Genomic DNA, 8767 nt, shown 5'->3' with positions numbered 1-8767 from the left:
GCACCCCAGCCTGGGTGACAGAGTGAGACTCCATCTCAAAAAAATAAAATAATAAAATAATAAAATAAAATAAACTACACGAATGGACAAACCATTTCTATGTAGACACTTGCTATGGTTTGAATGTGTCTCCTACAAAGCATATGTTGGAAATTTAATCCTGATGCCACAGTGTTGGGCAATAGGGCCTAATGGGAAGAGTTTATGTCATGAGGGCTCCATCCTCACAGATGGCTTAATGCCAATAATAGATGGGCCTGAGGCTTTGAATTTGATCTCTTGCTCTCTCTCTCGTGGGTATGCTGTCTTGCCCTTCTGCCTTCCACCATGGAATAGCTCAGTGAGAAGGTCCTCACCAGATATAGGCACCTTGTTATTGGACTTCCCAGTCTCCAGAACTGTGAGAAATAAATTTCTTTTTTTTTTTTTTTTGAGACAGAGTCTCGCTCTGTCACCCAGGCTGGAGTGCAGTGGCCGGATCTCAGCTCACTACAAGCTCTGCCTCCCAGGTTTACACCATTCTCCTGCCTCAGCCTCCCAAATAGCTGGGACTACAGGCGCCCGCCACCTCGCCCGGCTAGTTTTTTGTATTTTTAGTAGAGACGGGGTTTCACCGTGTTAGCCAGGCTGGTCTCGATCTCCTGACCTCGTGATCCGCCCGTCTCGGCCTCCCAAAGTGCTGGGATTACAGGCTTGAGCCACCGTGCCCGGCCGAGAAATAAATTTCTTTATAAATTACCCAGTCTGTCATATTGTTATAGCAACATGAAATGGACTAGAAAATTGGTACTGAGAGTGGAGTTGTGGCTGTAACAAATACCTGAAAATACAGAAGTGACTTTAGAACTACATAATGGGTAGAAGCTGGAAGAAGGTGGAGAACCAGAATAGAAAAAGCCTGGATTGCTGTGAATGGAGTGTTAAGGGCAATTCTAGTGAGGACTCACAAGAAAATAATGTGGCAGGCCAGGTCTCACTAACACAGGCCTCCATAACACTTTCCTTAGCTAAAAAAAAGCCAGTGCCCTTATACAAAGGCTAGAATGTAACAAAAGCCCACCAAGAGTTTTGCCTAGGCTTTTCCTGGGCCTTAAAGCATGACAAAATAATGAAGGAGTTTTTAACAGGACCCATTTAGGATTAAACAAGTTTTATTAGGAATCTGAAGAAACTCCCTAGGCCTCCACAAACAAGTTTTTTGTTTGTTTGTTTGTGGTTTTTTTTTTGAGACGGAGTCTCACTCTGTTGCCCAGGCTGGAGTGCAGTGGCACGATCTCGGGCTCACTGCAACCTCTGCTCCCGGGTCCAAGTAATTCTCCTGCCTCAGACTCCTGAGTAGCTGGGGTTACAGGCACGTGCTACCACGCCCGGCTAATTTTTTGTGATTTTACTAGAAACGGGGTTTCACCATGTTAGCCAGGATGGTCTCAAACTCCTGGCCTCAACTGATCTGCCCGCATCCACCTCCCAAAGCGTTGGGATTACAGGCGTGAGCCACCATGCCTGGCCACAAACAAGTTTATTGGAGGTCTGATGGAACTCCCCAAACCTTCGTAATTTAGCAGAAGACAAGATAAGGGTAATCACCCCAGCACCTAGACCCATTTAGATTAAGTAAATTTACTGAGGCTCCAGAAGGTCTTCAGGATTCAGATCTTAGTTATAGATTAAAGGAAGTTGTTAGGCCAGGCACAGTGGTTTACATCTGTAATCCCAGAACTTTGGGAGGCCAAGGCGGGTGAATCACCTGAGGTCAAGAATTCGAAACCAGCCTGACCAACATGGCGAAACCCCGTCTGTACTAAAAATACAAAATTAGCTAGGTGTGGTAGCATGCGCCTGTAATCCCAGCTGCTTGGGAGGCTGAGGCAGGAGAATCAGTTGAACCCGGGAGGCGGAGGTTGCGGTGAGCCAAAATTGTGCCATTGCACTCCAGTCTGGACAACAATAGCGAAACTCTGCCTCAAAAAAAAAAGAAGAAAAAGAAAGAAATTACTTATCTTTTTAGATGAATGCACACTTATGCATAGAAAGAAATAAATTACTTATCTTTTTAGAGGAATGCACACTTGTGCATAGAAATATAGCTTAGAGGCTCTATATAAGCTCTAAAAAACTTTGTAATTTTGGCCGGGCGTGGTTTCTCATGCTTGTAATCCTAGCACTTTGGGAGGCTGAGGCGGGCGGATCACTTGAGGCCAGGAGTTGGAGACCAACCTGGCCAACATGGCGAAACCCCATCTCTACTAAAAATACAAAAAAAATGGCCGGGCATGGTGGCGGGCGCCTGTAATCCCAGCTACCTGGGAGGCTGAGGCAGGAGAATCACTTGAACCCGGGAGGTGGAGGTTGCAGTGAGCCGAGATCACGCCGTTGCATTCCAGCCTGTGTGACAAGAGTGAAACTCCATCTCAAAAAAAAAAAAAAAAAAAAAGTTTGTAATTTTGAGTTGGTCTGGTGATCATTTCCAGGTCTTCTCCCTGTACCCAGTTACAGAAATAAAAATTCTCTTCCTCCCAGTTCATTTGCATCTTGTTATTGGGCCACAAAAATAGCAGCCCAACCCTTAGTTTGGTCTGGGAACAATAAGAAATGTAGAGAAAGTGTGAAACTTCTTAGAGGTTACTTAAGTGATCACGATCAAAATATTTGTAGAAATATGGACAATAAAGACCATTTTGATGATGTCTCAGATGGAATTGAAGAAAAAAGTATTGAAAACTGGAGTAAAGGTCATTTTTGATATACAATTGCAAAGAATTTAGCAGAATGGTGTCCACGTCCTGGGACTTCATGGAAAGCAGAACTTACGAGCAATGAACTAGGACATCTGGCAGAAGACATATCTAAGCAGCAAAGCGGTCAAAGTGCCACATAGCTTCTTTTGGCTGCTTCTAGTAAAATGAGAGAAGAGAAAAATGATTTAAAGATGGAATCTGGCCGGGTGCAATGGCTCACGCCTATAATCCTAGCACTTTGGGAGGCTGAGGTGGGCAGATCATGAGGTCAGGAGATCAAGACCATCCTGGCTAACATGGTGAAACCTGTCTCTACTAAAAATACAAAAATTAGCCGGGCGTGGCGGCGGGTGCGTGTAGTCCCAGCTACTCGGGAGGCTGAGACAGGAGAATGGCATGAACCCAAGAGGGGGAGCTTGCAGTGAGCCGAGATGGCGCTACTGCACTCCAGCCTGGGCGACAGAGTGAGACTCCGTCTCAAAAAAAAAAAAAAGGCCGGGCGCGGTGGCTCAAGCCTGTAATCCCAGCACTTTGGGAGGCCGAGACGGGCGGATCACGAGGTCAGGAGATCGAGACCATCCTGGCTAACACGGTGAAACCCCATCTCTACTAAAAAATACAAAAAACTAGCCGGGCGAAGTGGCGGGCGCCTGTGGTCCCAGCTACTCGGGAGGCTGAGGCAGGAGAATGGCGTAAACCCGGGAGGCGGAGCTTGCAGTGAGCTGAGATCCGGCCACTGCACTCCAGCCTGGGCGACAGAGCCAGACTCAGTCTCAAAAAAAAAATAAATAAAAAAAAAAAAAAAAAAAAAAAAGATGGAATCTATAATTAAAAGGGGAAGAAATAGTTAAAAATTTGAAAAATTTCATCCTGGCATGGAAAAGTGTGTTAGGGAGAGAGTGCTAAGGGGTGTGACCTTTTGCTAAAGAGATTAATATGGATAGAAGGAAACAAACTTCCATTCATCAAGACAATGGGAGAATGATCCCAAAGGTATTTTGCAGACCTCAGAGGCATCCTAGGACCCTGAGGCAAGGTTTCTGGAGCGATGCTTGTGGAACCTCGACATTCACTCAGTGAAAAGGCCCTGGCCAGATGCGGGCACCCTTATATTGAACTTTCCAGCCTCCAGAACTGTGAGAAATTTTTTTTGTTTTGTTTTTTTTTAATAAATTGACAGGCTGAGGCAGGCAGATCACTTGAAGCCAAGAGTTTGAGACCAGCCTGGCCAACATGGTGAAACCCCTTCTCTACTAAAAATACAAAAAATTGGCTGGGCATGGTGGCACACGCCTGTAGTCCCAGCTACTCAGGAGGCTGAGGCACAAGAATCTCCTGAGCTCAGGAGGCGGAGGTTGCAGTGAGCCTAAATGGCACCACTGCACTTCAGCCTGGGTGACAGTGAGACTTTGTCTTAAAAAAAAAAAAAAAAAAAAATTGCCTAGCCTGTGATATTTTTTGTTATGCAACACAAAATGGACTAAAACAATACCCTCGAGAAAACTTAGCATATGTGCATTGCAGCACTTTTTATAATATCAAAAATTGAAGGCCAGACATGATGACTCACGCCTGTAATCCCAGTGCTTTGGGAAGCTGAGGCAGGAGGACTGCTTGAGGCCAGGAGTTTGAGGCTAGCCTGGGCAACAAGCAAGGCCCCTTCTCTACAAAAAAATTTTAAAATTCACTGAGCATGATGGTGTGTACCTGAACTTGGGAGGTTGAGGTAGGAGGATTGCCTGAGCCCAGGAAGTTGAGGTTATAGTGATCATGCCACTGCACTGTAGCCTGGGTGACAGAATGAGATCTTGTCTCAAAAAAAAAAAAAAAAAAAATTGGGAACAACTGATGCACCAGTAGAATACAGCGACTGTGATTTATTCATACAACAGAAATCTATAAAGCACTAAATGTAACAATATAGAGAAGTCTCTACTAAAACATGTGTTTTAAAAAGTAAATTTCAAAATGTATGTTACGCCAGTTAAATAAACTTTAAAAACAAAAAATATATACTATTTTATTGATAGATACACAAAAAGTAGAAGTAGAAAAACAAATGTGGAAAGAATACATACCAGCTTGAAGTTAGAAATTATCATGAGAACGAGAAAGAGGAAAAAGGATGAAGGGCCAGCACTTTAATTTATCTAGAACTTTTTATTTATTAAAAAATACTAAAGCAAATAAAATCTACATGGTGAATATCTAGATGTCAGTTATATTATTTTCTGTATACTTGATATATTTTATCATGCAAAAAATAATAGTAGTAAGGAATGCCCAAAGCAAAAGTTAAAAAAGAACACACACACTAATATTTTCCCATAAATCTGCTTGCCATGGTAGGATGACCCTGAAAGGTGATCCAGGATCACAAATGGTCTAGCACAGTAACAAGTATCAAATATAGGATGGTAAACTGAATGGTTGTGCATCTCACTCAACAAACTTGGATAAACAAGAAAGCAAAGCAAACTTTGTCTCCAGGTTTGCTTATAGGGGAACCCAAATGATGGCAATTAAGTAGTAGGGCATCCTCACCTCAACTCAACCCCTTTATTCATAAGTATGAGATGTTTAATCATGATGGGCTCCTCAGATTTACATATAAGAACACATACCAACAAGATGTTACAGTAATAACTCTAGGATCAAAGGTGGACATGGTATTATGACACAGCTTATGGATCTGTCATACTTCACTAGTCTTGAGTCTTTTTTTTTTTTTTTTTTTTTTGAGACGGAGTCTTGCTCTGTCGCCCAGGCTGGAGTGCAGTGGCCGGATCTCAGCTCACTGCAAGGTCCGCCTCCCGGGTTCACGCCATTCTCCTGCCTCAGCCTCCCAAGTAGCTGGGACTACAGGCGCCCGCCACCTCGCCCGGCTAGTGTTTTGTATTTTTTTTTAGTAGAGACGGGGTTTCACCGTGTTAGCCAGGATGGTCTCGATCTCCTGACCTTGCGATCCGCCCATCTCGGCCTCCCAAAGTGCTGGGATTACAGGCTTGAGCCACCGCGCCCGGCCTAGTCTTGAGTCTTGAGCTCCCTTTCAGACGTTTGGGAAATGTCTTTACAGGATAGCCGGAATGCTGGTCAGACCATATCAGAATGAAGTTTTATTAAAAATAAAAGAAACTGGGCCGGGGTGGACGGTGGGTGGGATGGAGGTAACCTTGGAGCAGCACTTGGAAGACACAATGAAGAATCCCTCCATTGTTGGAGTCCTGTGCACAGATTCATAAGGACTTAATCTGGGTTGCCATGGGACCCTGTCAGATGAGCATAATAGAGTGATATCTGTTCTACCCCAGCAAGCAGCTAAGCTAACCTCTGACCCCACTGATATTCCTGTGGTATGTCTAGAATCAGATAATGGGAACATTATGATCCAGAAACATGATGGCATAGTGGCAGTGCACAAAATGGCCCCTTGACATCTCGTATCTGTTCTTCAGCAGCCTATCACAGGAACTCAATCCTACCTATGTTAATTACCTTATACAACTACTAAAGTTCCAGTAGTTAGGCCATTTATTTAATGTGCATTGGACACTTTTCTATTTATTTAAATTGCTTTTTAACACTCTGTGGACCGACTATCAAGATATTAGTAAGAAAGGATCATGTTTTGAAGCAGCAGGTCCAGATCACTTTGTATATAGAATTTTGCTATATTCAATACATCTGTTTGGAGGGAAAAAATAAAATAAATAAATAAATAAATAAATAAATAAAAAGAAATAACAAGCATTAGGTGCTAGTTTTGTAGCTTCTCCTCTGCTCCTTTTATTTTCGGGCTTCTCAATTCACATGATTTTGGATTCATTGGGTTAGTATCAGTATCATTGTGTATTATTATGCATTCCTCTCAATTTAATAGAAAATTACTAAGTGCTCATTATCTGCAAAATATTTTACTAGGGCTCTAGCCTCTTCAAAACTTGGTTTATTTCTATACTAAAGGATTTAGTTACAATACTAACTACATACACATACAGATTCCAACCCTTGCATGCCCTATTTCTTCACGAGAGCATTAAATATTTATTTTCCAATAGAATAGGACTACTTGACCGGGGCTGGCAAATCACCTCCATTTGTTCCTCTGCTTACCAGCATAAGACATGATGAGTCCACTTGCTCTAGTTTCCCAGTGAGGAGTAATGAATATAACTCCACAGCCTGGATAATGCTTTATTCTCAGTAGCAATTAAAGTACAGCCATCTCCCCTGGGAAGATGCCTTCCTGCCTCCTGAATCAGTTAAAGGATGGAGAATTGGAGCTCAAAACGCCTGCTCCAGCTAAATCTCATTTAAAAACAATAAGGCTAAGATGTTACAGTACTATGACATGTTTTAATTTTTTAAGTTTTAATATAAAAATATATGCATATGGCTAACATTTTAAAATAATATTACAAGGTATAAAATAAAGTATCTCTATTTCTTAATTTATCAACTTTCAACAATATTATTGATAGCTACTTGTAAAAGATATGACACTTGGCACTCTTAAATTACTTCTCACTTTTCCTTATCACCTCTTCCCTTCAGTTTTTCTTGTTTTGTTATTCTAGTGGTCACCTTTGTTAACTTTAAATTATATACTTAGCCTGTTTCTACAAAAAATAAAAATAGCGCTGGGCACAGTGGCTCATGCCTGTAATCCCAGCACTTTGGGAGGCCAAGGCGGGAGGATCACCTAAGATGAGGAGTTCAAAACCAGCCTGGCCAACATGGTGAAACCAGGTCTCTACTAAAAATACAAAATTAGCCTGGCATGATGGCGGGCACGTGTAATCCCAGCTACTAGGAGGACTGAGGCAGTAATCCCAGATACTTGGGAGGCCAAGGTCAGGAGAATCACTTGAACCCAGGAGGTGGAGGTTGCAGTGAGCCGAGATGGTGCCATTGCACTCCAGCCTGGGCAAAAAGAGCAAAACTCTGTCTCAAAATAAATAAATAAATAAATAAAATAAACTAGCCAGTGTGGTGATGTTCGCCTGTGGTCCAAGCTACTTGGGAGGCTGAGGTGAAATCACTTGGGCCTGGGAGGTTAAGGCTGTAGTGAGCCATGATCATGCCACTGCACTATAGCTTGGGCAACAGAGCAAGACCCCATCTCAAACTAATTACTTAATTAGATTAATTATATACTTGGGCCTCTCTTAATCTACCAATTATAGCTTGATACATTTTAAATGTCACCAGGCTACACTATCGCAGGAATGTTATCAATCTGTAGAACAAGACAGGTGCACTATTTAGTGCATTTAAAATACTACCATAATTCTATGGAGTTGAATACTATTCGCATTCTTTTTTTTTTTTTTTTTTTGAGACAGAGTCTTGTTCTGTTGCCCAAGCTGGAGTGCAGTGGCAGGATCTGGGCTCACTGCAACTTCTACCTCCCAGGTTCAAGCGATCCTCCTGCCTCAGCCCCTCTAGTAGCTGGGATTACAGGCACATGCCACCATGCCTGCCTAATTTTTGTATTTTTATTAGAAACAGGGTTTAGCCATGTTGGCCAGGCTGATCTCGAACTCCTGACCTCAGTTGATCCACCTGCCTCGGCCTCCCAAAGTGCTGGGATTACAGGCGTGAGCCACTGCACCTGGCCTAGCAATCTTTAATTAATGAAAAATTTAGTATTGAACTACTCAAAAATTAACATTTAGGTTTATAACATTTCTAGATTTTCAGAAAAACCTAAAATATTACAAATCTTGTTACAAAGTCCCATTTCATGAGACTCCATGAAATATGAAATCTCATTTATATGAAAATAAATAGAAAAATAACAAAATCTTTATGGCCTTCTAATGATTTATTTAATAATTCATTTTTATCAGAGGAGTTGGAATTATAATGCAGATAAAGTTCCTATTTATAAATAAATAGCTGTTATATTTTCAAAATCAGAACTTGTAATCATAATATCCAGAGCTTTAATTATGAAGAGTACACAGTGCAGCTTATCCCATATCCAGGAGCATTTGCTAAGCCCTTTGTCATGCGCTAGCCATAAA

At 42.0% G+C, this 8767-nt stretch overlaps 1 pseudogene; it reads left to right on the top strand.

Moving 5' to 3' along the window:
- Nucleotides 1-5899: 5899 nt before the first annotated feature.
- On the top strand, nucleotides 5900-6172 carry LOC144331439 (ragulator complex protein LAMTOR5 pseudogene; annotated as a pseudogene).
- The last annotated feature ends 2595 nt before the right edge of the window (nucleotides 6173-8767 follow it).

The sequence above is a fragment of the Macaca mulatta genome, chromosome 9, assembly GCF_049350105.2.
Source record: "Macaca mulatta isolate MMU2019108-1 chromosome 9, T2T-MMU8v2.0, whole genome shotgun sequence".
Classification (NCBI taxonomy): Eukaryota; Metazoa; Chordata; class Mammalia; order Primates; family Cercopithecidae; genus Macaca; species Macaca mulatta.
Note: the sequence above shows the minus strand (reverse complement) of the source record. Positions and strands in the feature narration are given on the sequence as shown.